This window comes from Mustela lutreola, chromosome 11, assembly GCF_030435805.1.
Source record: "Mustela lutreola isolate mMusLut2 chromosome 11, mMusLut2.pri, whole genome shotgun sequence".
Classification (NCBI taxonomy): domain Eukaryota; kingdom Metazoa; phylum Chordata; class Mammalia; order Carnivora; family Mustelidae; genus Mustela; species Mustela lutreola.
Window position 1 is genome coordinate 24128401 of NC_081300.1, and position 27907 is coordinate 24156307.

Consider the following 27907-nt stretch of genomic DNA (forward strand, 5'->3'; position numbering starts at 1 on the left):
GGTAACAGATTCATTTTCTAGCCTCACCATGCTAGCTCACCATGCGTTTCACAGATCCTGCTGAAGTCTTGCTTCCTTTGAAGGAACCAGGACTCTGAGAACTTCCTGAGCTACCAAGCATTTGAAATGGGAATTTCAAAACCGGGGTTATGTATAGTGGGTCTAGAGTTCTCTTTAGAGACTTAAGTCAATCTCCTCTGTTTTGCCCCCCCCCTTTTTTAAGCTCTGAAAGATGGGTACAGGTCTGTTTCATTGGAAAGTGGGTAAGGTGATTCTATTAGGGTTCTGCTGGGAAACAAACCAGTAGCAGGGAAAGAGAGGGAGAATGTGTGTGTTTGGGGAGGGGTCTGTGGGTTATTTTAAGGAATGGTTTTCTGTGGTTGTGCAGTCTGCTGGGCAGGCTGGCAGGCTGGAGACCTCCGGAGGAGTGAATATTGTATTTCAAGTCTGAGGCCAGTCTGCTGTCATAATTCTATCTTCAGGGAAGGTAAACTTTTTTTTTTTTTAGTTCTTATGGTCTTCATCTGATTGGTTGAGGCCCACCCACATTATGAAGGGTCATGGGTTTAAAAACAAAACAAAAAAAAAAGATAGCCTGCCAATTGAAATGCTAATCTCTTCACCAGCACTACCTTGACTACTGCTTGACCAAATACTGGGGTCCTAGGCCAAGCTAAGCTGACATGTAAAACTAATCACCACACCAATGGTCTTGAACTATTCAGGCATAAGGTGGGGTTAGATAGATTCACCGACGTTTTGGTAGAAATGCATATTCCTATTAATGCTAACATGCTGGATCTTTCCAAGCAAATCTTTGTTGCCATCTCTGGAGAACTCCTTATGGAGCTAGCAAACTTAGGGAAGTCCTTTGTGGGGAGGAGGGCTGCTTTGGCTTATTTCGTGAGAGGGGAATCCCATTTCAGATGATCTGTTTCAGTGGATTTCAGGGTATCATTTTCAGCCCTGTGAAAGTTTCTGTGAAAGAAGGCTGTTCTGTAGACTTCTCTCCTGATTTAGTATTGCCTTGCTGATTGTATAACTCAGTGTAGAAAAATTTCTGCTTCCTTATGGATATTTACTGACCATGTTCAATGTGAGCAGTAATGGGAGGGATGAGCAATTCAACAAACAGAATGATCCATAACATTTTATTTCTCTAAAGTGTGGTGGGCACCTGGGGGGCTAAAATGGTCTCTACCTTTGACAACTCTAATGCCATGAAGAAGACCACATACTGTATTAATCTACTTCAGGGCTTGACTAGAAATCACTTAGCTTGATAACTTACTGACGCAAGCCTCCTGACGGAAAGCATGGTTCATGGTCAGGACATGTGGAGAGAAGAATGGGTTTTAATGTGCTTCGGTGTTTTAGTATGCAGCCCCACTCAGGTGTTACTTGTGGGAGGTCAAGAGTATGGCAAAGTGGAGAAAGACCTGGGATTGGGACAGGCTCCCATGCTTTGGGAGAATCACTTGTGTTGAGTCTTCAACTATCTTCCTTTCTTTGGAGGATGTCTTCTTTGTGGTTATAAAACAGAAGGTGAGGGGTGCCCGGGTGGCTCAGTCATTGGAGTGTTTGGCTTGTGGTTTTGGCTCAGGTCATGATCTCATGGGCTGTGAGATCGAGCCCCACATTGGGCTCTTTGCTCAGTGGGGAGTCTGCTGGAGATTGTCTCCCTCTGCCCCTCTCCTTACTCAAAAGCATGCATGCACATAACACACACACACTCTCTCTCTCTCTCTGTGTCTCTTCTAAAATCTTAAAACACACACACACACACACACACACACGAGTGTGGCTTGTTTCTGATGACTTTCTACTATACTAAAAGTTCTAGCAGCTCTTTGACTTGTCTCTTGATGGATGTCGTTTATCATTGTTTTCCGTCCCATTCTCCTCTTACCCAGTTGCACTTAGATGTATCAGAAGTTGCTGGGGTTCTTTTACTGAAGACTTTTTGGGGTGCCCTGATAGCCTCCTAGCCTCCAGAGCTCTTCACACCATAGATCCTCCTGCTTAAATGCCCCCATTCCTCCCTTCCATGCCTGGAGCTGGGTGCATGGTTATTCGATACTTGGGTTATTTCATTTGCTTGGGTCCATGTTCACATCCACTAGAGGGAAGGGGATGCAGTTTTACAGGGTGGTGATGATACAGCCTTGCCCTAGGTTTATGAATTTCACAATTAAGGGGTTTGGATGTTAAAGTTAGACCAGGAATTGCTTCCTTCAGGGTTTTAAAGTTTATACTCATTTTACTCACTGAGTCCTAGGTTGTAGCCAAATAATTTTGCTGACATTCTTATGCAATTTTTGCTCATGAACGTGCATTAGAAGCATTAAGTCCAGCATGTGTGGCCATGGGAGAGAGCTATTTTTGAATGTTCTGGTGTCAGCAGCTTACGGTTTCTTACTGATTTGAGAGACACATTGGAAGCCCCAACAGAATCTTTGTTGGGCAGAAAAGTTTTTGCTGTATTTCCAGTATGGACCTTGTCTCTCATTTCCAGATGCTAGACCACATTCATTAAACAATACTTCCTGACTGGGTTGAGTTCCTCCTTGATTTATCAGTAGCTGTTGAAATAATGTTGTGATTCAAGTAGCCACAGCTTAGCACAGTGCGCCTTGCATCTGATCACCGGAACAGCTGGGTGAAGTAATCAGTGTAAGAAACCAAAGTTAATGACTTGAGGTATTGGGAGACTGTGACTCCATTGGCCTTGGATTCAGCAGTTATATCTCTTGATTCACTGGGGATTTGATTTTCTTTTCTTTTTTTTTCTTTCAAGTTTTTATTTAAATTCTAGTTAGTTACCATAGAGTATAGTATTGGCTTCAGGAGTAGAATTTAGTGATTCATCCCTTATATATAATACCCGGTGCTGTTCATGGCAAGTGCCCTCCTCAATGCCCACCACCCGTTTAGCCCATCTCCCACGCACCTCCCGCCATCACTCCCAGTTTGTTCTCTATTAAGAGTCTCTTACGGTTTGTTTCCTTTTTTGTTGTTGTTGTTCCCCTTCCCATATGTTCATCTGTTTCATTTTGTTAAATTCCACTCTGGTGAAATCACATGGTAATTGTTTTTCTCTGACTCATTTTGCTGAGTATAATATACTGTAGCTTCATCCTTGTACTTGCAAATAGCATGAGTTTGTTCTTTTTTTTTTTTTTTTTTTCTTTTTGAGTTCATTCTTTTTGATTGCTGAGTGATATTCCTGTGTGTGTGTGTGTGTGTGTGTGTGTGTGTGTGTGTGTATTTGTATTTATACCACATCTTCTTTATCTGTTCACTAGTTGATGGACACTTAGGCTCTTTCCATAGTTTGGTATTGTTGATAACCCTGATGTAAACATTGGAGTGCTGGTGCCCCTTCAGATCTGTATTTTTGTATCCTTTGAGTAAACACTTAGTGGTGCAATTGCTAGATCATAAGGTAGTTCTATTTTTAGCTTTCTGAGGAGCCTCCATCCACACTGTTTTTCAGAGTAGCTGCACCAGTTTGCATTCCCACCAACAGTGCAAGAGGCTTCCCCTTTCTCCACATCCTCGCCAACATCTGTTGTTTCCTGTGTTGATTTTAGCCATTCTCACAGGTGCGAGGTGGTATCTCATTGAAGTTTTGATCTGTATTTCCCTGATGCCACGTAATGTTAAGCATCTTTAGTGTGTCTGTTGACCATCTGGATGTCTTCTTTGGAAAAGTGTTCATGTCTTCTGCCCATTTCTTAGCTGGATTATTTGCTTTTGGGTGTTGTGTTTGATAAGCTCTTTTTAGATTTTGGATACTAACCCTTTATCAGATATGTCCTTTGCAAATGTCTTCTCCCATTCCGTGGGCTGCCTTTTAGTTTTGTTGACTATTTCCTTGTCTGTGCAGAAGCTTTTTATCTGGATGGATCCCCCCGATAGTTCGTGTTTGCTTTTATCTCCCTTGCCTCTGGTGATGTGTCTAGTAAGAAATTGCTATGGCCGAGGTCAAAGAGGTTGCTGCCTGTGTTCTCCTCCAGGATTTTGATGATTTCCTGTCTCACATTTAGAACTTTTGTCTGTTCTGAGTTTATTTTTGTGTGTGGTATAAGAAAATAGTCCAGTTTCTTTATGTTGCTGTTCAATTTTTCTAACACCACTTGTTGGAGAAACATTTCTTTCATTGGCTGTTCTTTCCTGCTTTGTCTACACTCAGTTGACCCTACAGATTTTCTTTCTTGATGTGGCTCGCATCAGAGACTTTCCAGCTCCTGATGCTCTGAGGGGGTTGGGGGATCCTGTCAAAGCTCAGAGGGATAGATACAGCCAGCAACTAGTCATTGCCCCTACCCCTATTGAATTCAGCAGAGTTAGACTTGAGAGTAAATGGCGATTCACAGTAAAGAAAAGGTTAGTGGTGCCTGGGTGGCTCAGTTGGACGAAGATCTGACTGTTGTTGTTGTTTAAAATATTTTATTTATTTATTTGACAGAATGATCACAAGAAGGCAAAGAGGCAGACAGAGAGAGGGGGATACAGGCTCCCTGCTGAGCAGAGAGCCTGATGTGGGGCTTGATCCCAGGACCCTGAGATGATGACCTGAGCCAAAGGCAGAGGCTTAACCCACTGAGCCACCCAGGTGCTCCAAGCATCTGACTCTTGGTTTTGGCTCAGGTCATGGCAGGATCATGAGCTTGAGCTTTGCATTGGGCTCAACTTTCAGCATGGGAACCTGCTTTGGGATTCCTTCTCTTCCTCTCCCTCTACCCCCTCCCCTTTCCCCCTCCCCTTTCCCCCTCCCCTTTCCCCCACCCCTTTCCCCCACCCCTTTCCCCCACCCCTTTCCCCCACCCCCACGTCACACATGCATACTCTCTCTCAAATAAAATCTCTCTCAAGTAAAAAATAAAGGTAGAAATTGTATGAAACCTCACATTCATTAGTTCTAGCCTCTGCACGAGAACCTGTAGTTCCCTCTAAGAGAGGGCACTCACCTCCACGACTTGCTGCTTCTGCTCCTTCCTCCTAGTCCAAGACCCAGAGTGCCCACTCTTCCAGCCTACCTACCTCCACCTCAGCTCCTGCATTCAGTTGTACTGCAGGCATTTGTGTGCTAGCAGCCATCTGACAGACGGCTTGCTGAATGAGCACTGAAAAACGGAAGAGCGTTCCCGGACTCTGAATGAGCACATTGTCTGGTTGGGGAGAGAAGCCCTAGTCAGCCAAAACACCTGCCACTGCAGGATGTGTACATGCATGGCGTCACTGGGATCGAGCTTGGAGTCCTGGTGGTCACAGATGGTCCAAGAAACCTGTGGGATTTAAGCTGCGTCTTGACGAACTGATACAGGGCATAGTGAGAAGAAGGCAGCTGGGTGCCTGGAATGGAGCGATCATCACCTCACAAGTGGGCCATCAAAGACAGGGTCACAAAACCACGATGACCTACTGCTTCACGCCCCTTGGGATGTCAAATCAAAAAGACGTAGTGACAATGTGGGTGAAGTTGTGGAGAAATGAACATCTTCCTGTGCTGCCAGTGGGAACGTCACATGTGTAGCTGCTTTAGAAAATACTTCGGCAGTTTCTCAAGAGGTTAAGCACACTTACCCACATGACTCTACAATTCCACTCTTGGATATATACCCAAGAGAAATGGAACGGAGTTCATGGAAAAACTTCTATGCAAATGTTCATAATAGCATTGCTCATAATAGCCAACAGGTGGAAACAACCTAAGTAACTGTCAGCTGACAAATGGATAAATGAAACCTGGTACATCCATATACTGGTGTTTGGACAAAAAGGGACAAAGGCCTGATACGTGCTACCATGTGGATGAACCTTGAAAGCCAGCTAAGCAAAAGAAGCCAGGCACACAGGACCACATATTGTGTGACTCCATTTAAGAGTGTACAGAACAAGCAAAACTAGAACATGTTATTACTTGTCTAGGGCTTGAGGTTAGAGGTGAAATGGGTAGAGATTGCTTATGGGTATTTTTGGGGGGTGGAGGAAGGAGTTAAAAATGTTCTAAAATTGGTGGTGGGGATGGATGTACAATTAAACAGATTTACTTAAAACCCTTTGAATTGTATACTTCCAAATAGTGAATTGTGTGTTCTGGGAATTTTATTTCAAGCTATTAAAATCAGAAGGTACGATCAGGGGCCAGTACCCCAGTAAGTGTAACCTACATGGTGAGAGGGTCTGTAGGGCTGTGGCCTGGACAATGAGGGGCTGCAATGGAGACCCATGAAGGCTAGGGTCAACTTTAGGAAAACGGGGCACTTGATATTATCAGAGGGGTAAAGATGGCCAAACAGGTTTGGGAAATCCTGGGTTAATCCAGAATGAAGCAACTTTAACCCAGAGCTGCTCAGAGTGGTGATGTCCACGTGCACCCCAAGTCTCCAAGGTGGGGATGTATTAGACTGGGTTTGCAGATCAGACCTAGAACAACAAGGATTTTCAGGAATTATCTCAAGTGACTGCTGTCGCTCTTTGGGAAATGCTGGCCTAGAGCATGGAGACATATCAAAGCTTATTAGGTAAGGAAGTAATAGGATGCAAAGAATGTTCAAAGAACATTTTTCCTCTGGTGGGTCCTATTTAATAATCTTCTTTCTCCACATTCCTATACTATTTTTTTTTTAAGATTTTATTTATTTGACAGAGATCACAAGTAGGCAGAGAGAGAGAGGGGAAGCAGGCTCCCTGCTGAGCAGAGAGCCCGACGTGGGGCTTGATCCCAGGACCCTGGGATCATGACCTGAACCGAAGGCAGAGGCTTTAACCCACTGAGCCATCCAGGTGCCCCTCCTATACTATTTCTGAGGACGGGAGCATCTTGTGAGCAACTTAGGTCTTGTGGATATAACTTGTCTGTTGTAGATGATTTCCATGTGGGGACTGATAAGGAGTTACCAAGTCTGAGACACTGGGGCATAGTGTCATGTTCTAGAATCACTAACGTTTGCCATAGGGCCCATAATTGGTGTTCAAGGGAGAATAGAAAGAATCAACATATTCAACAGGTGGAAACAACCTAAGTAACTGTCAGAGAATCAACATATTCTCTGAGATCAGTTATTATTATTATCAGTTATTATTATTATCAGTTATTATCCCCACTATGTGGGGATAAAAGGATAGGACCTTGAGGATGTTGAATAATCTTCCAAGGCCATGAAGATAGTAGACAGGAGATACTGGAAGCCAGGCCTGGTGAGTTTGCCCTGAAGCCCCCTGAATAGCCAAGAAGCCTTACTGCCTCCCTGTGTGGTGCATACTGACTGGTCCAGATGGTCTTTGAGAGGAGAACAAACTTGGGTCCTCAGGACGCCACAAAAGCCAAAGGGGAGACCTTTCCCCTTCATAGTTCAAAAGCATCTAAGGTTTCACAGTGAGACTGGGGTTTTAGTGCCCTTTCTAGTTGGATGTGGGATCTGTTATTGGGATGGCCAGGTCTGATCCCTTTTTTGAGTTGTGTTATTTTTCTGAAAGAGTGGAGACACTGCAAAGCAAATTTCTTTGCTCAGATAGCCAAGGTAATTGAGTGTGCACAATTCCATCTGGCTCTACCAGGTTGCCATGCCGTGACTGATAGTGCAACATGGGACTATTATTACCTGGGATCAGGGAGAGGGGGCACAGGTGGGCCCACTCTTGGCAGGGGGCCAGTGGGTGAGTGAAACAGACCTCAGGGCAGGGAGCCTTCCCCGAGATGGGGAGGAGCTCCGTGAGAGCAGAAAGCCTGTGCTCAGTGGGGAGAAGGAATCTAATTTGTAAATTTTGCTTGGGTCCCTAGAGAGGGTATCTTGGTGGATGTGTGCTCCTAGAAGGATAAAGAGTTTGTAGAGCATCTGAAGGCCTTTGTGGATGCAGTGTGGAGATGAGTATCCATGGGGAAAGGGCCCCCAGAAACCTAGAAGCCTTTCAGGTAAGAAGAAGGAAGAGTTAAAGGGGTAACGGTAGGAGTAGAAGGGAGAGGCTGGAAGTGCGTGTTGCACGAGAGAGGAAGTCGGCTCTGCGTCTTCCGTTTCTGGAGGTCAAAACAGTAGACTTGATAACTTTTCTTCTTGGTCGTTGGGGTGGGGAACTCTGGGTACCTGAGAAGGGACGCAGGCCTTTGCAGGATCCCTTCAGCTACAGACTCGGGAACTGGGATCTTTAGAAAAATTATACACAAGTGATCTAAGCCACAGTTTGCTTTGAGATTGAGTTTAAAGTAGAGTGACATCTGTTTCTCCTTACTTTATGATGTAAGGTGGCTTGTTAGGGATTTCTGTGCTATAGGCGGGGGGATGTGGGGGTGTGTTGCCCTCTGGTAATGGTTTACCGCCTACTGCATGTCTGGGGACAGATGCTTGGGCCTCTGTAGCTCCCGGTATCCTCCCAGTGTAAAAGAACATTGGGCCCTGCGAAAAATGGTGCTGTGGAGCTCTGCGAATGCTGGAATGTGGATGTGGAGGTTCGCTGGCTGTTGTTGATTGAATACGGTGAGTGACAGAATCACCGGGAAGTCCAGTAATTGAGGAGCATGGACTTGAATTTTTACAGTCGATTTTGAACGTAGCACTTCGGTCAACCCTGGTGGAAGGGTGAAATTTGGTTTTCCTTCTCATTCATTATGGCTTCAAATTGGGACCAGTCAGGACTAGGCTGCTGTAGGACAAGCTCTGGGAGGTGCTCAGGGCGTCTGGACGCTGTTCACCTGTGCCCCTCCTCCCCGACTCGCCGACTCTGTTCCCTCCTGCCCAGTCAGCACACGCCCATCTCCCTCCCCAGGGGCCACCATGGCTAAGATATGCAGCGCCTTTTGACCCTTTGTAACCTTAGATTTCTTCAGTTCTTTGTATTGTTATCTGTCATGTTTAAGACTCTGGTTCAGCTGTTTAAATTTCCGAGTGTATGGGAAGTTATTGAAATGTGTGCTGAATGGGGCTGATAACCTCCCTGTGTGAAAAGAAATTGGTAGCATGTTAGTATACTGTCCTCTGCTTTTAAAGTGAGGAGCTTAGAAAACAGGACTGGACTCTGTCTAGCTCATGATGCCACAGGGGTGATGACTGTTGTCAGGTGTCTGTCTCTGGTGTCCCCAGCGTGCTCTGTGAGTTAAGGCCCGTGTCAAAAATCATAGAGCTAAGATCTTTCAGTTTAGGAATGTGGGCTCCTGTCCGAGCGTGTTAGAAAGGAGAGAGCCTGTAGTTGGGGGGGGGGGGTGCGGGTGGTAGAACTCGGTTGTGCTGTCAGAACACTAGAGCCCGTGTCCCCACTGTGGGTCCTCTGCCTGTATGTGCCTAGTACAGGTGTCTCTGGAATGTGGCCCTTGTTTAACTGCTTTCATTATCAGAAATTTTTCTTACGCTCAGTGCTCTGCTTGCTCTCCATCTGCTTTTCCCTGTGGGTCTGAGCTGCAGGAAGCTGTACAGGAAAGGATGGGCCATTTCCTTCCACGCGGCAGTCCCTGGAAGTCCCTTCTCTCCCCAGTGTGGGGCCGGATCCCGGGTCCCATAGCCATTCCTGGGCAGTGTGGTTTTCAGACCCTGTCCCGGGGTGGTCACCCTTAGATCCCATCCGGTCTTTCTGATATTGGTGCTCGTTGGATGTGGTCTACCAAACGAGATGAAGAGCTAATTTTCACACACAATTTCAGTTGGAGGAGTCTAGAGTTGCTTTGGCTTTTGGCAGCCATTTCATATTGTTGAGGTTTTTTCTTTTATTAGTTACCGTACAGTACCTCGTTAGTTTTCGATGCAGTGCCCCATGATTCATTGTGTTTGTATGACACCCAGTGCTCCATGCAATCCATGCCCTCCTTGATACACACCACGGGGCTCACCCATCCCCCCACGCTCTCCCCTCTGAAACCCTGTTTCCTGGAGTCCATATTGTTGAATTTTAATAAGTTTGCAAACCACTTAAAATTCTATGCCTCATTATCCTCACCTGCCCACACAGGCACAAGAACTATTTTATTACAACTTTAATTAGATTTAATCGACTGGCAATGAAGTAGATGCATTTAAAAACACAATTACAGATTAAACCGCATGAACAAGTTGACACATTTTGACATATGTGCATACTAGCAAAATCACAATTCAGTTAACAAACATTTCCTTAACTCCCAGAAGTTTCCTACTGCTCCTTGGAACTTTCCACCCCCAGCTAACTGATCTGCTTTCTGCCACTATAAATTAAAGCTTATTTTAAGATATGTTGCCCTCATTCCGAATTTGCACAATTGATTTCTTAGGTCCTGAGCATGAATCCAGTTATAGATGTGAAATTTCATTATTGTACCTGCATTCCATGCTAGAGGGTGGATCCTTTGGAATCCTGATTTTCGTATCTGATATGGTAGTTCTCCTTAGCTTGACACATGTGCAAATTTAATGAGTTGATTACCTGTTCTTTCCCATTGATTGAGAAAAGTTAATCTGGGTGGATTCCTGTTGACAAAGAAATGCTCCCAGAATGTTTAGATACTAATGACTTAAGAGAACTGAAGTTGTACTTACGGACTTCCCTGTATTTTTAAATCTTGTTAAAACCTGCACACAGTGGGTTGGCTGGATGTGATTTGTGGAATGCTCTCGTGTGAGGAGGTGGGCTAGCTCACAGACCCCACTTAGCCTCCTGTCCTCACTGCTTCCTTCCCATGCCTCTTCCTGGGCAAGTACACTTAATGCACCTCGATTTCCTCAGCTGGGACGAGAGGACACATGTATGTACTCCCCTTCTCAGTCTGTCATGCATGGACTCTGCACCAGGCAGTGCCCAGTGGCCCCAAGCTCCTGCCGATTTCTACACACCTTTCTTGTTACGTAGATTTTTTTCCTCCTCTCAGAGTCAAACTTAGCACCTCACATGGGTTTCTTTCGGAATTGTTAGTGGTGGTGACGTGTGAATAGATTTCATTTTTCAAGGTGTCTGAAATAATTTCCAGTAAGAAAGCTAATAAAATGTGAAGCCTAGCACGATGAGGTGGCATTTCTATTTACATTGTAGTAATGCCTTTCATGCCGTGTTAACCACTCTTTCTTTTTCACTTCTAACTGCGTGTTTTTACATTTATATCCCAGAGGACAGAGCAGCTGTAAACCATCTGCCAACGTACGGGAGCGGAGTAGGGAAGGAAGAGGCTGTGAAGCAAGGTGGTTTGGCGGCCAGGGGCAGGGGCGGGGGTTGCCAGGCTTCGTGAAACTTGGCCGTGTGGCTTTAGGTGAACTCCTTAAGTTGAGCTCACTTTGCACCGGTGCCCGCGTCTCTAAAATGGGGAAGAGTGCAGCATCTAACTCCCAAGTGTGTTAGAAGTCAAGGAGTTGATCAATGGAAAGTTCTTAGAATGGCTGCTGGCACAAAGGAAGTGTTGGGTCAGCATCTGGCATCGTGGTGGCAATGGCGGTCATGCTGGGGGCAGAGGTGTATCCTGGCATCTGAAGGGGAATTCGGAGCAGAGTGGTCGTCCCTTCGTAGGTCGGCCTCAGAGAACACGCAGTACCTTCAGGGCCGAGTGAAAGATGGCAACTCCATTTTGGCGATGGCGTCTGGAAGCTTACGCGGCAGGAACTACATGATGCTGCAGGAACCAAACACTTGGGTGGTGGTGCTGGGGGAGTCGTGAGCCTGCCCGCCCGGTGCCGCTAACGAGGCGTGTGGTCCGGGCCAGTAACGGAGGGCAAGTCACACATTGTTCTGTTTGTTGACAGGGCTACATGTCCAGATGCTTCGAGCATCCAAGCCCATGTCTAAAGTCAGTACTTGTTGACTAGTTCCTGACCCACAGAGGAACCCGGTTCCCCCTGCCGCTGCCCGTGGGGCTCCTTTCAGTGTGTTGAGAAGGAAGGAAGGAGAGACAGGTGGTTGATTAAGTAGCTCTTTGATTACATTAGCACATAAGTCTACAGCAGCGGACAGCATTTTGGCTCAAAGAGCGCCTTAGGGAAGCCCTGTATCACGGGCATGGTTGGAATTGAATCCTGCTTTCGGCCCGGGTCTTTCCTTGCCCATGGGTAGGGTAAGCAGAGGTTCCCCTACATGGTTCTGTATCAGAATCCCACTGTCTTCCCCACCTCCTCCACTGCTGCCCTGCACCCAAATCAGAATCTCAAAGGTGGGACCAAATCCTTTATTTTTTAAAAGCTCTGCAAGGGATTCAGAAAGGAGCAAAGTCTCTGGACCAGTGTTTAGGGACCTTGTGGAACAGAGGAGTACTGCTCCACTTCTTAACCTCTGACATCTCAGCCTGAATTGAGGATCTGAGGGCGGGTTTGAATCAAAGAAAGAAGTTATAAAACGTGAAAGCCTGGTCGAAGGTAGAGGACCCTTCGGGGGCAGGGCACGTGTCTGGCCTCTTCTGCCGGGCTGCTCAGCCCTGCCTTCTGGTGAGAATCCTCGGGAGGTTGTCCGCTGGCCCGGCCATGCCCGCGGAAATCGAGTCCATCGATGCTCCAGTGGCCGTACTTTCTAGGTGTGGCAGGTGCTCGTCGGTGTGAGACGGGGCTGAGGGCTTCACTGAGGGCCACCTGTGTGACCAGGAACTCAGCCCGGTCTGTGCCAATAGCAGAGGTTTTGCTCTTCCTTGCGTGAGGAGTGCGGCAGGAAGGCTGCAGGAGGAAGCTGCATGTGGAGGTCGCTTAGAAGCACGGTGGACGGACCTAAAATCAAGTTCTTCCTGAGCCTTCCTGGCTCCTGCCCCCGTTGTAGATCAATGATCTTGGAAGCCAGAGGAGGGGCACCTATAGCCCAAAATAATGGAGATTATTTAGGTCCTCTGTACTCCCAGAATTAGAGAATAAAATGCCCATAAGGGACGACCTGCCTTAATTGAGAAGAGCGAGTACTTAGAATTATGGGGTGTCTTTTCAAACAATGCCTTGCACCCAGTAGCAGAGGGAGTGTGGGGGTGATCCTGGTGACGTCTCTGACTGGCCGCCTTACCAGCTAAGAAGAGCTGTTCTTCTCCCCTTGTGCTGCTGACAGACTGTGGAGACTGTGTTAGTAGAGGTGCATGAACTGGAGTGTAGCTGCGCTGGTTTGAATCTGTGGCAGCGGTCTTCGTCAGGGGGTTAGGGATCAATACATGCTCGCTCCAGTTCTGCTTCCCCGCTGGGTCACGGGGCTCTTAGAGTTTTATCCCATTTGTCATTGCCCATATCGATCTGTCGTGACAACCCGACGTGTCCGAACTCTAGCTCAGCGATCCGAGGCAGAGATTTTTCTTCCCGTTTGGGTGAGGCTGTCATTGCCATGACTCTGCTCATTTTATTCCCTTATTTGTAGAGCGCCTTGGATCTTATTTTGCAGAGTAGGTGTTTATGAAATGCACAGGGTGACGGAAACTTCTCTTCTTCGAAGCTGGAGGTTGAATCGTCTATCACAGGGCTCTTCATTCTGCGTCTTTAGGATTAGGACACCCAGCCTGGGATAGGAACTTCTCGTCTCCCCAGAGGGCGGCCATTCCACTGTTTGAAACTCTTGGATGTGGGACAGATGTAAGACATCTGTCTCCCCTCAGTCTCACCCTAGGGCTTCCCTCCTAGAGCAGCTTGCCAGAGCAGGCTGGTCTGGGAATGCCCATTCAGTCTTGTCTTCTCCAGCTAGCACTTCCGGTCTGACTAGCGTTCCCCAAGCAGTGGCTTCTCATTCTGATTGCCATCGGACTAGATTCTAGACTTCACATATAGCCCCGTGAACTCTGACATCTGTAATCTGGCCAGGAGTACAGATCTTGACTGACCAGAGGAGGGGAGTCTGGGGTCCTCTCCTGTTCTCCTAGAACCTGAATCTTCGGGGGCTGCATTAGTAGAAATTTACCAGTAGCTTCTTGCTGGGGTGGTTGATAATGAGTCGGCCAAAGAACTCTAATAACGCTTCTTACCTGCACTGCAGTCCCAGAAAATCACGGTTTGGTGTAATATCATTGGGAGGTGTTCTGCACCCCATCCAGATCACCGAGCTGAGTGGTAGTGTCTGTGTTGGCACCCAGCTTTTCCTGCTTTCTGGGGTTGTTTCCTCTCTCTCTCTGAGCTGGGCTGATGAGACAATATTCTTAGAACTAATTGAAGATGTCTTTAATAAATAACACTTATTTCTCACTGTGCTGGAGACTGAGAAGTCCAAGACCAGGGTGTGTCAGCGGATCGGGTGTATTTTCCCTGATCGTTGGTTAAACTGTCAACATTGAAAAGCCTAAGAAATACAATGATAGGATACAATAAAGATCTGTCTCCCTGCGAGGATCATTATGAAGTTCTGTTTAAAGTCCTTGGGATGGGGGTGCCTGGTTGGCTCAGTTGGTTGAGCCACTGCCTTCAGCTCAAGTCATGATCCTGGAGTTCCTGGAGCGAGTCCTGCCTCAGGCTCCCTGCTCAGCAAGGGGGGTCTGCTTCTCCCTCTGCCCTTCCTCCTCTCATGCTCTCTCTCTCTTTCTCATTCTCTCTCTCAAATAATTAAAATCTTAAAAAATAAAATCTGTGGGACAATGTGCTAGTAATAAAGCTGATTTTCATCACAGTTTAAAGAAACAAAACAACAAAGTTATCTTTACTGTCATGGTAGTCAAATAATTAAAATGTCCCTGGCGCCTGAGTTCATCTGCATGTGGGTCACTCCTGTGGCCTCTGAACCGGTCTTCATCGTGACCACGTCTCTCATCACTCTCAGGTGTGCGGCTGGGGAGGAGGGGTGTTTGTGTGTGTTTGCTGTAAAGTAAAGGGTTTCCGGTTGTTAAAAAGCTGGCAGGGAGGAGGGAGTTTTTGGAGGGGGGTGTGGGGGGCAGAGTATGGGAATGAAGCAAGGTGACAACCAGTTGCAGGGTGGGGGGGGGGGATTGCGATGGGGGAGGGGCACCTCGGGCTCAGATGGTGGAATTTACCTCTGGGAGAAGTCAGGATCCTCCTGTTAAAGGGGCAGAGGAAGCCGGATGCTGGTGAAGCACGAAGGTTGGGAGGTGTGGTGGTGGCAGGAGGTCCAACTGTTCCAGGTCTTCTCCCTTGATTTGCAGGATTCCCATCTTAGCATGGGGGCAGATACAGGTTGGGTGAATCACGCATGGATTCCTCAAATGTCTCTCACAATGGAAGTATCCCCAGAAAATCGCTGGGATGGGAATAAGTCACATGTGTCTGGGGCGAAGACCACCCGAGGGTGCGGGGCAAGCCGGGAGCTCGTGCACTGTCACTGCAGAGGCAGAGGGGTGACCAGGTGACGGGGCTGTGTCTCTTGTGGGACAGGTGTTGGAGAGGATGGCCAGGATGCTGTGGCAGGAGATCTTGGGAGCTGGAATGGTGAAGACAGTCACCGGTGTGCTCTCCTCATGGACCTGGCCTCTCTGCCCTGGCCCGCAGCCAGAACCGGTGTCTCCCCTGGATTCCCTTGCACCTGTCATAGGTGCAGTGGAGTGTGTAAGAGGCTCCCAACACTGACAGCTGTGAGGATCCCTAGATGATTTTTGTTCAGCTCATTTATTTTATGGAGGAGGAAACTGCGTGAACAGGGAGAGCAAGGACTTGCTAGGCACTGCCCTGAATTTGTGCTGAGGCCCCCAGGGTGCTCTGCCCCCCACCCCCTGGTTCATTTCCTCTCCTAACCATCAGCAGAAAGGCCAGCTCCCTGGGCCCCAGTCAGGATCCCCCCTGCCCACCCCTACAGTTCTGCTCAGTGTACCTTAATGCAAAAGGATGAAGACTTCAGGCCCCAACCCCCCTGGCGCCTTGGCCAAGATGGGTATCACAGTGAGTGAGGTGGTTTGTGAGACATTCCTCAAAGCAGTGGCTGGCTGAATGCTGGCTTCGAAGGGGGAGGACCCCAGAGAAGTGAGCAGAGAAAGGCAGGATCTCTCCAGAGCAGATAGTAGCGTCTTCCGAGGCAATAGGGAGTGGCCCATGACAGAAGGGCAGATACAGTGGGACTCTGGAAAGATGGCCAGGAGGGTAGGAGAGGCAGATTTGAGCTCCAAGCAGTTTCTACTCTTTGTAGGCTAGCAACAGCCCCCCAGCGCATCTTTCACAAGTCCTCCTGGAGAATGTTATTACTGTGACATCAAAAGGTTCAGTTACATAATTGAGCTACAGTTCCTCCACTAACACCTTGATGATAGTGTATTTTAAAAAGCGTGTTTGTGAACTCTTTCAAATGTCCACCGGGTTTAATTTGGGAGCCTGTGTGTGCTTGCTTTACTGCCTCCTCTCCCAGTAAAGAATAAATGACTCTGGAGTGTAGCATGGCTGTCTCTCTCAGGCACCTTTCTCTCTCAGGCACGCGCAGTAGTGCAGGCTGAGGTGGAGGACATCTGAGCCAGCGGGAGGACCATGTCACCTCTTTAGTTTGAGGTGCCTTTCTACCTCCTTTTCTCCTTCCTTCTCTTCTTGTAATAATTTGAAACTACTTATTAAACCCACCACTTCTTAGCCTGAGAGTGGTGGTTGGAGTGGTTACCCACGAAACCAGTGATATCAGGATCCCTGCCGCAGGGGTCCCCCCCACCCCACCAGTCCCCAAGGCCACCGTGAGGCCAGCTGTCAAGGCCCGAGCCTCTCAGTGGCTGTGTGACTTGAGTCCTTCTGCTCAGTGTTTGTTCCCTCCTCTGTAACATGGGGATGGTCAGAAGAGGACCTTATTCCTGGCAACGTTTCGAGGATCAGTTGTGGGACGTGCAGAAAGTGCCAGTTTGCAGGAGGTGCTACAGGAGAATTAGGTGCTAACATTTTTTGAAGCATTCCGTGGTTGACCCAATCTTTAAACAGTAGCTTTACGTTGATATTTTAAAGATTTCGAATGTGTCTTTACACAGGTTTTTACAGTGAGTTCTGTAGGATGCAAAGAATGAACGGTCTAAGAAGTTAAGATTTTTAACATCTTTTGTATGTATATACAAATACATATTTTTTTAAATTAAGACTTTAATTTTTTAGAGCAGGTTTAGATTCACAGTTAAACTGAGCGGATGGTACAGAGATTTCCCATCTGTGCCCTGCCCCCGGCTCCCACACCTGCGTAGCGTCCCTCACGATCGACATTCCCACACAAGGGTGGGACGTTTGTCACAGTGGATGAACCTACGGACGTATCATAATCACCCCAGATGCGTAGTTCACATTTGGGTTCAAGCTTGATGTTGTATATTCTATGCGTTTGGACCAATGTGTATGATAAATCGCATGTACCCATCATTATGAGAGCCTAACGGTAGCCCCCGCCCCCACCCCGAAGGCCCTCTGTGCTCTGCCTGCTTACACCTCCCTCCCCCAACCCCTCCCAACCATTCATCTAGTGGTTTCCAAAGTTTTGACCCTAAGATGTCACATACTTGGAATTTTACAGGATTGCAGTCTTCTCAGATTGGCTTCTTTGATTTAGTGATAGGCATTTAAGGTTCCTCTGTGTCTTTTCATAGCTTGCTGGCTCATTTGCTTTTAGAGCTGAATAATACTGTGTCAATTTACCAAAGTTTATCCATCCCCTTGCTGAAGGACATCTTGGTTGCTCCCAACTTTTGGCAGTTATGAATAAAGCTGCTAATAAACACCTTTGTGCAGATTTTTATGTGGATAGGTTTTCAGTATCTTTTAAAAGAAGCAGAATATGCAGAGAAATATAGTACATCCAAGGAATGTGAAGGTCTTTACAGTTTAAGGAAAGAGTAGAAAGGATATAGGCGTCATGCATTGCAAAGGGATATGGGAGACTAGGGAAGACACACTCTACCCAGCCAACCTGAACGCCTCTTCTAGGTCAGATCCAAGAAACAGAAACAAAATGCCTGAAGAGTCACGACGAAATCCCCAGATGGGATTATCTATTGAGGGGTGGTTGGATTTTTAAAAAATTTCTCTGAGCAAATAAAATGTAATGTTAACTGGCATTTCTAGGAATCAGGAAAGTCCAATGCATTTGTTTACTAGGAAGGAGTATGACAATTTAAACATTTGATAAACCTTTGAAATGGAGGGTATTTATTTTGCCCAATAAAATACCTTCGAGTTAGGGGATTTCTATTCTAGCTTGGCTGCTTTAAAATGTCACCAAACATAGCTTATTGCGGGGAATAAAGTGATTGGAATTTTTCCTAAAGAGTAGGCTATGTCTCACCTTTTGATGGAATAGCTTTTTGATAGGCACTGAAAATCCATTTTACTTCAAGCTTCACAAAGCTGTTTATAACCTAAGAAAAATTAAAACATGTCCACACGAATCCCTGCACATGAATATTTATATTTCCTCATCATGGCCAGAAAGTGGCAACAACCCCAACGTCCATCAGCTGAAAAATGGATGAACAAAAGTGGGATATCTGTACGGTGAAATACTCTCTTGTTCAGCCATACATCATGCTTCATGAAAGATGCAGGTCAAAAGATCACGTGATGGCATCTGTATGAAAGGTCAGAATTAGGGCATCTAGAGAGACAAAGTACATTAGCGAATGGGGTAGGGAGTTTGTAAGGGGCTGGTATGGCACCCAGGGCAGCTTTCGGAGGTGATGAAAATGTTCTGACATTGGGGTGATGGTGCCCAACCCTGAATGTACTAAACACCATTGTTCGCTCAAAATGGGTGAATTATATGGTATTTGAGTGACATTGCAATAAAACTCACTTACCCCCATAATCAAAGTGGTAGCAGATTTAGAGGTGCTATTTTAGAGAAAGCAGACAGGAACTCCATTTCCTAGATCGTATCCTTTGAGCCTCGAAGTGATAAAATAGGGTTGAGACAGGTGGGATATGGGCAGAGAGGCAGGTATGAAGAGTCTGTTGTAAAGAATCTCACCCACAGAAGACTGGTGTGTCCGTAGGTATGCATTACCTTGAGAAGAATTCAGAACCACACATGCTAACCAATACGTCTGTGTATCTACCTTATTATTTAAGAGGATATTTCCAAATCATAACTAATCTTTAAGCTTTATTAAATCTGAAGTGAGAATTTAAATGGAATAGAATTTAAATGAACCTTTCGGTCTTGGGTTCATCTAGGACTAGGTCTGGTCCGTTATATATCTGGTGGCATTGATAGTCCAGCACAGCAAGGGAAATAAAGCAAAAAGAGAATGGGATTAAAGAAAAAACCTCCAGGGCACCTGGGTAGTTCAGTCAGTTAAGTGTCCAGCTCTTGGATTCAGCTCAGGTTATGGTCGAGGGGTTGTGGGATCGAGCCCCACGTTGGGCTCTGCACAGGCTCAGTGCTGGGCGTGAGGCCTGCCAGGGATTCTCTCTTCTTTCCCTCTGCTCATGCACTCTTAAAAATTAAAAAAAAAAAAAAAAAAATCTTTGCAACTGGGTGGCAGGCTGCACCTCTGACCTTGCTTTCTTGGGTTCTGGAGGCAGGTGTGCTGCCTGATACCTTGCCTTGGGCCCTTTCTCTGTTCCTTTCTCTGTACCTTCTTCACCAGTCAGGAAACCAAAACACGGCTCAGCAAAATGCTCCATGAAATTGTGGTTGTTCAGCTGGTTGATGACTATAGCTTCCCAGTTCGGCCCTGGAGCCTGTGGGATGCCAGGAGACCAGGACTGGAGAACCCTTGGGGTACCGGCAAAATTCTTGCTGTGTTCCAGATCAGTGTTAGACAAGCACAAGGAGGGCTCCAGTCACAGTGCTCACAGCAGAGAGCACCTAGGAGGATCTGATGGTCTTAGCAGGAGAAGTCTTCTTCGGTGAGTGGCCCAGAGAGGAGGAGCCTTGTGAGCTGCAGCAGCAGGGCTCTGGGAGATGACCCACCGAAGTGTGACTTCATGTGCTCTTGGGGAAGAGAACTGGTACCTCCCACAAGGTCCAGTGTCCCTTATCCTGGGCATACCTGCTGCTTCGGGAGAATATTTCTTGCTGTGAAATAAAAAACTGTGGATTTTGCTAAGTGACACTGAGCACTAAAAACAAAACAAAACAAAAACGCTTTGTGGTTTTACAACTAAAGAGGGACTTAAAGGGAAAGTCTAAAAGGCTTTAAAGATAAACAGGAAGGACTGATTCTGGCCCTGGGAATACTCGAGGAATGCTTTAATTACATTACCCAGCTCCCCAGAGTTTCAGAACCCCAAGTCTTTCCAAAGGTGTGGTCAGTCATCTGCATTAAACAGTCCCTGTTTCATAGGGAGTAATTGTTGAATTTTTTAGAAAAGGGAGAGTCTGTGATGACAGGGATTCTTTGTTACCCAGAGGACAAGGTCACTACATGATTATATTTGTACCCCCAAGTTGCTGTGACAGGAAAGACCAGAGAACACTTCTCTGACTCTTCTGTTCCGCTCTCTGGTCCCTGTCCCACAAACCTACTGCACAGCAAATTCCCATCTCTGGACCTGTAGGTCTTGGTCAAGGTCAAGGTTAGGGCTGTTAAGTTCAATGTGGAATCCAGCCCTCTGGAGTCTTACCCAGGCATCTCCACCCACTCTGAGGTTTCCTTCAGCTTTAGGCTGTTGGTCTTTTAAAGGTATTTTTGCACAAACCCTCCCTTTTATTTTAGGTGTGCTAGATGTCCTTTCTTGAGTGTGAGCCCCTCATGGGAGTAATTTCACGTACATACTTAGAAATAAGCTCAAGATTTTACCCCATGTAGATGGGCAGTAAAGACTCGCCATGAGACCGGTGGGCAACTGGGTCTTCCTTGTCTTGTCTGTTCTCCTTCTCTTCTTGATGTGGAGAGGGTTGTAGGCACTCAAGTTGGACTTAATTTCTGGGTTCTCTGTCCTTGTTGGCCTACCACCCATGCCCAAGGGCGCTGGGGCTGTAACCTATGCAAGGTACTCCGTGCCACGCTCTCTGCTGTGCTTGGCCATGGAAGGGGAAGGAGCAATGCTGGCCTCTGTGAAGGGAACCCCGGCTTTAAATAAATCACTTCTACTTCGTACTGGTTACTGTGCCTGCAGAGTGGGGGAGGAGTGTTATCTGACCTGCCTCACAGTACGAGCAGAATGCTAAACGGAGCTTCCCCACGCAACCGTGTAGTAGGCTAGAATTGATATTGATTACTGTGAATTTTGATGATGCATGTTACTTAGGTCTTCTATTTTATTGCTAACTCCTGGCTGCTTATATCTGTGCTATATAAAAAGGTACTTGGTAGGGGCAGGGAGGTTCCTATTGATTAATAGGAACTGTCTGTTAGAACCAAGATCTTCGTTTCTCTCTTGCCCAGCCCAAGTAATGAAAGATCCTATGATCTCTCAAGGCAGTCTGCTTTTGGCCTGAGGCTGCTTTTGTAGAAGTTCAAGGCTTGACCTAAGTATGGTCTTTTCATCTATTGAAACGGTTTCATCCATTTGCAAGCTTAAAATCTCAAGGTGTGCGTGCAGGTGAGGATGAAGACTTGGCCGACTTCAGCCTAGATGCTGTGAGGAGGGGGTTGACGCACAAACATCGGTGAGATTTCCCAGATGGTGCACGTCTAAGACCGTTTCTGAGGCCTGTGTGTTGAGAGAAGGGAGGAGTACCCTACAACTTTAGTTTTGCTTGAGATGTTTGCGAGTCAGCAAGTTTTCCTGACAGCCTGATGAAGGATTGGTTGGCTTTCCATTATTCTTTTCCAGCCCACTCAAGTGAGTCTGAGTTTCGAGACCTGGTGGGTATAATTCATTTCTATCTCAGAATCCAGACTTGGGACCTTGTGTAGAAGAAATCGGGAATGTAGGAGAGCTATTGATCACTAACTAGAGTCCTCCGTTCCACATGCATCTGCTGAGCACAACGGTTACACGCATCGTCCACGAAGTCCTAGGGGTGGTTTTGTTTTCACTTGGACACCTTCAGTCTGAAGCCGGGGTTTCCACGAAGCAGCCCCTCCTTTGGTTGCATGTATCATGGGTCTGGGGGCCCTGGCCTGGCCGGAGGGAGGAGCCCAGGGCGGCATGCCCAGGAGGGGCTCTGCGGCTTGGAGGGGCTTTCAACAAGTCCTCTGGTGTCTTTGCCCCGTTTCCTCCGTGGGAAAAGGAAAATGGTAGGAGCACCTATTTCCAGCTGGCTGAGGGGGTGGGGGCAGACAGGCATGGGGTTGCGGGGGGCACTTGAACATGAGTTTGAGGGAGAGAGACGAAGAATTCTGTGTGACGGAAAGATGACAGGAAGGAGGGTGAAGAGCGGGTGGCTGAGTGTGGCTGAGCGCGGACAGTCCCACTGGACTGGAGCTGCTGTGATTTTGTCACGTGGCTCTGACGACAGATTCTTGGTGATTTGCAGCCCTTGGTGTTCGCTCTGCCCAGGTGGTGGTTGAAGCTCATGGGGTTGAGCTGGTTCCCCACCCTCCAGGATGTCTCAGAGTTTTTGCAGCTTCAAATGCCTGGTTTCCTAGGCTCCCACTTCTCACAAGCCTGCGTGGGCAAGTCTGTCCCAGTGCTGTCCCTGGTGAGGCACGAGTCCGTGGAGCTCTGTGGGAATTCTACCTCGAGCGCAGCTGGCTGGCTGCTCCCCGTTGCCGCTGGACTTGACCAGCTGAGGGAAAGCTTTGGTCAAGTGAGGGCCTTCCCGTGACTCGTTCTCTCTCACCTCCTGCTTCTATACACCCTCCTTGGGCCGTGTGCATGCGGTAACTAAGAGCTGGACGCGGGGGGTGGGGGTGGGGTGGGGATGAAGCGGTAGAAGCTGGAAGAGCGGACGGTGTCAGGAGAACTTGATACGTGAAGAGTCTGCTTTTCTGTCACCTAGAGCCCGTTGTGGAAATGGTTCAAGTGCCTTGGCTACTGTGGAGACTCTGCTCTTTTGTCTTACTGCGTGATGTCAGAAACACCCACGCTTAAAAAGCAAAATGCTGCCTGTTGTTTTCCAATTCTATGTTTTTTAAAAACCCTGAACAGACACTTCTTGCCAACGTGAGTATCCCCAAGAGGGGAGAAACTTAAACTCCTACCTTTCAGATCTAGTACCAGAACATGGACATTGACCTTCGAACTTCCTTGTGCTACCTTCCACGGTTTGCTACTCATCTCTCGATGGACTTCTGCCCCAAGAGAGGCACGAATCCTCTACGCCAGTCAGATCCCTTATCTGAGATCTCTTAGAGCCTTCATTCATCTGCGGGAGTCTCTGATCTGGTCAGGTTTGTTACGGGAAGACAGAGAAATCAAGTTGTGAATACTTTCTTCCCTTATTTCCTTAACACCTCTCTTTCTTAGAAGCTTTGCCATTGGACTTCATTATTGTTTAGGCTCTTATGCATTTTTCAAGTTCGCACCTTCACGGTTCCACTTCCTGTACCAGCCTCTGTGGCCAGAACATGGAGTCGCCTGTGAGATTGCTGAGGCCGTTAGCTGCCTTGTGTTTCAGGTCTGCGGATTTGTGCCTGGAAGTAGGAGTTAATTTTTTTAAGCTATATAAGCAAAACTATGAGGGCTGAACATTTATTTTTGTAATCAAATAAAGCCCGCAGCAAAATTAGCCTAAGATGTTGATTGATATTCATAATCACAGAAGTACATAGTTGAGGTGTAAATGCTACATTGCTGACATGAGTGACCTCAGTGGGCAGTACCTTCCCATAGTCAAACCAAGTTCTCTCTTCACCTACAATACCTGTTCATTCATCAAGAAATATTTATTGAGCGACTGGGCGCCAGACTCTGGTTGGTCCACACTATGTCCTAGGGCCTTCAGTTCCCACCATCACCCAGTGCTGAGCACCTGTCCTGATCCCCACCCCTACCCTGTCCTGAATGGCTCCCACCTGAAGGGTTGAAGAGACTGTCTCTAGGCCAGGAGGCTGGGGTTGCTTGTGTTTAGGGATGAAAGGCTATGGTGAACACATGACCCAGGGAGCCTCTCTGAATAGAGGCGTGTGGGAGCCAGAGCAGGGATGGAGGGCCAGGTCAATGTGCAGGGTCTCTCTTGAGCCAGCCCCTTACTCTTCAGAGTAGACACCCTGAAACAACCAAGGCAGGTTCTGCTTTAAGTACAGGAATTAGGGTTTCATGGCCAAGGAAGAGAATCCTGAAATGTCAAAGCAGCACAGGGATGGAGAAATCTCATCCAGTGATTCTCAAGGTGCCGAGATGAGCACTGTGGGGAAGTACATGTGAAAATGTTTGCATTCTCAAGGGACTTTATCAGCCTACTGAGGGCTATAAGATGCAAACTATATGACTGTGTCCTTTAGCTTCTGGTGGGCTTCTGTTGCAAGACCTGGAAGTCTACATACCAGCTTTATGGCTGAAGCTGTTTCCCGGTGGGGAGAACCTTGCCCCATATCCTGGGGTTCTCTGACATCTTCCCCCCACCCTGCCTCCACCAGTACAGATAATGATGTTTCTGACCGGCCTTTGGGAAATGATCTAAAGAAATGTAAACACGGTCTCCTTAAAAGTTGGTGTCACTCGTGCTGTGTAAAAAGGCCTGGTTTTGCAACTGGGCACTGGGAGGGTAGGGGGAAATCCTGGAAATAATGTTCAGGTGTTCTAAACCTTTTTTATTTCACATGATGCATTTGAATATACTGACTATATATACAGTTACAGAAGAAACAGATTATCTTGAAAGTTATCAAAATATTTGGGGGGAATTGTGATCCAGCAGACATGAGGGATTGTTTATGACTGTTTGTGACTGATCTCCTAATGGTTATTGCCGTGATGGGTGTAAAAATTGAGCAGCAGCAGCTGGGATGGGGTGTCAAAGCCCACGGGGTCTGTGAAGCTTCTGTCTTGCTCTAGTATCAACTGAAGGAAATGTCAAAGTTGTTAGAATTTAGTAAAACCGAAGATGTGGTTTTTAGTCCATTGAAGTTCATGAGTCTCTGAATTCTTCGTAGTGGGGCTCAGGCCAGGAACCCCCGACAGAGGAGGTGGTATGGAACTGTTTGCTCTTCCCCGCTGCAGGCATTAGCAGGCACCAGCATGTGCTTTGTAGGTATCTAACCTCCAGAGCTGATTCCTCGAACAAGAATCCAGTTAACGAGGAGACGCCGCTGTGGTTTCTGGGTGACTTACCCTAAGCCATTTGCCAGAGTATCGGCATTAAGTGTAAAGCCTTCCATTGTCTGCCCCCAGGAAGGATGGCTAAGACTCTGATCACTAAGCTTTCTTTTTAGTTCACTGTTAAACACTGTATCAGGCTAATATTGATAGATGTAAGTTACAGGGTATGTGAGTTGCTGCTAGTACCTGAACATGTTTATATAGTGACCCGTTTGATTAAGCTGCTGAATCTGTAGCAGTGGTTCTTAACCTTAGCAGGACTAATGTAGCTGAGAGGAGAATCACATATGGATTCAAACCAAAAAATACCCAGGCCCCACCACCATAGGTGGTGACCCGACTGGTTTGGTGTGGGATTCAGCTGAGGTCAGTTCATAAGCTGGACAGGTGTTTCTAAGAGTCAGGGTTAGTGAACAAACGTTGGTTCTTTGCAAAGTGTTGCCAAAGATCGTGGCTTGCCTATTGGCATCTGATCGTCCTAAACTTCCCCTCTTTCCTGAATATCGTGCATTCCACCTTCTGCACAGCCTGATGCGTCTGCCTGGAATGGTCTCTGGGAACAGATCATGAAGCGCCTGGAATGCTGAAGATGCTGATTGTGTCCTTCAGGCCGCAGTGTCTCCTGCAATGGGCTGAGCAGGGCCTAGGCACATTCGAAGGAGTTTCTTAGAAATAGTTTACCAGCTGCAGTGAGGGCAGTGGAGGGAGTAGAATTAGCATAAGACCAGCTACCATGCTTTGGGTGGAATCAGGAGGTGAGGCATGATAAATAGGATCTGGGTCTAAATTAGAGAAAGAATCAAGGCGGTATAACCAGCTTTGCCTGGTGGGGCAAAGGAGAGGAAGGAGTCAAGGGCCGCTCCTAAGATTGCTGCGTGTTGCCGTGGGGAGCACCAAACTTCCATGCCAGCAGCAGCGTGGGGAGCTGGAGAGCGTTTTGGACCCACAGGCCTGCCAAGCCCGGTGCAGCCTCCACGTGTACATGGGCAGTGGGGGCGGGGAGGGGTGTGTGTCTGTGTTGGCCTCGCAAGAGCCACCTGGGTAGGGAGCTGTGTCCAAGCGGCAGTTAGGGTCACAAGGGAAGAGATGGCCTTGGAGGCAGCCTGGAGAAATGAGAGGAGATGCTGAAATGGACCTCCACAGGTGCCCTAAATCTACAAGATGAGTTAGTAAAGCAGCATCTACGTAAAGTCAAAGACCTTGAATCTTCCTGGTAGCGTGGCCGAGTGTGTGCGCGGTACAGAGAGAAAGGGCTCTAGACTGGGGTGCTCACACACGCTCCACTTCGGGGCCCGCTGGACCCATGAGAAACCGTGTAACTGAGTTTAGTACTAGAGTATGTGTATTCACTGAGAACCTATTTCCAGAACCAAATGAAAGAGTTTGGAAAGGTATGCTTACTTGGCGCTAGAGGGCACAAGCACGTGTATATCGTCGTTCGCCCCAGGTAATGACGTCGCTTAACCAAAACAAGTTTATAAAGTATAAAATCACTGAAAACCTCTGGTTCTGGTGCTCTTCCTCCCCTAAGCCCCGGGTTCCTGAGTTCCAAGATGTTTGACGTTCGTAGGTGACTGTGGTTAATGGAGAACGCATCTGCAGCCCAGCCGTGTGAGGGGGAGAAGCAGCAGGTCTGAGGGAACCCCTTCCAGCCCCTTATTTTAAGAGCAAAGACATGGGGACATTCCCATTTGCCCTGAGGAGCCCCTCCCCGGTTTTTGGTCTCTCTGGCCAGCAAGGGTTGGGCTTGGCTAAGCGCCCTGCGGTTCTTTCTGGGATGCTGTCCTGTGGGAGGGGAGCCCGCTTCTCTCCGGAACAGCCAGCGAGTGGAAGGGACGGGGTCATTTTGGTGCCGTGTCGTGCTTCGTCTCAGAGTTTATAAATAGATCTCAGGCCCCCGCAGGCTGCTGTGAACCTGGAGTGGGGAAGTGATACCTGGATGTTAAATGCGCTAAGCACTCCTCCTACACTGTCAGAAGGTTCAATTTCATCTTTCCAAGGAGACACTTAGAACTCTAACTGTTGAACATGAGCTAAGCGGTTTCTCATGAATATTTATGACAGCCTTCCTGAATGACTTGGCCTGAGTTGTAGTGGGAACCGGAGCACACAGCCCTGCCTGAAGGAGGGGGTGGTGTGCGGTGTAAGGAATCTGTGCCTGATGGCAGAGGCGCCCAGGGATGCTCGTCAGCCCCCCTCACTCTAGAAACCAGGGGTGTCTTGGGCCTATAGGACCCCTCAGGTGTGTTCCCTCCAGGTGCCCAGGATGTCTGCCTTCCCACATTGAGGTTTGGCTTTCTTGGTGGGAGGGCTCATAGAATGTCTTGCTTGGAGGTTTTTGGGCCAGCCCCTTGTCACAGCAGGATGTTCTCTCCAGTGCCCCCACCTTGGGAGGAAGGCTTTCACCATGGACTCAGAGTGTGTGGCTCTGTTTTGAGTCCAAATCCACCTCCTTGTAATTTTCTGTGTCCTTTCTGCCTAATCTAACTTCCGTCCGAATGTATCTGTCCCCCGGCTTTACTCTCAGTTCTGCACAGAACCCATTTTGTTCCCCCAACCTGATTCTGTCCTTCACCCGACTTCACTTAACTTCTTCACTCTACGATTTTGATGTCATTTTGTTCTAATAGAATTGTGTGTAGCACTAAACACTGATTTTTTTTTTTTGCATTTGAGCTTCTAAAGACAGTAAGCCATGTTACTCTGGCCATACTTTTAGTCCGCATTGCTTGTAAGATTAATTTGAATTTTCTTTGCTTGTTTCCTAGTAAACTCCGTACATGGAACTGATACCAGTATCTTTGCTGAACAAAAATTCTTTAAGATTTTTATTTATTTTAGAGAGAGCGTGCACATATGAGCGGGGGGAGGGACAGAAGGAGAAGCACTCTGTGCTGAGTGCGGACCCCGACGTGGGGCTCGATGCCATAACCCTGAGGTCATGATCTGAGCCCAAACCGAGAGCCAGATGCTTAACTGAGCCACCCAGGTGCTCCAAATCAAAATTCTTAATTATAAAA

General features: G+C 47.4%; 1 protein-coding gene across 2 annotated transcripts in view; it reads left to right on the forward strand.

Moving 5' to 3' along the window:
• Positions 1-27907, forward strand: part of MYO5B (myosin VB) — a 345627-nt gene that overhangs the window by 163533 nt on the left and 154187 nt on the right. The gene's annotated exons all lie outside the window — the stretch shown is intronic.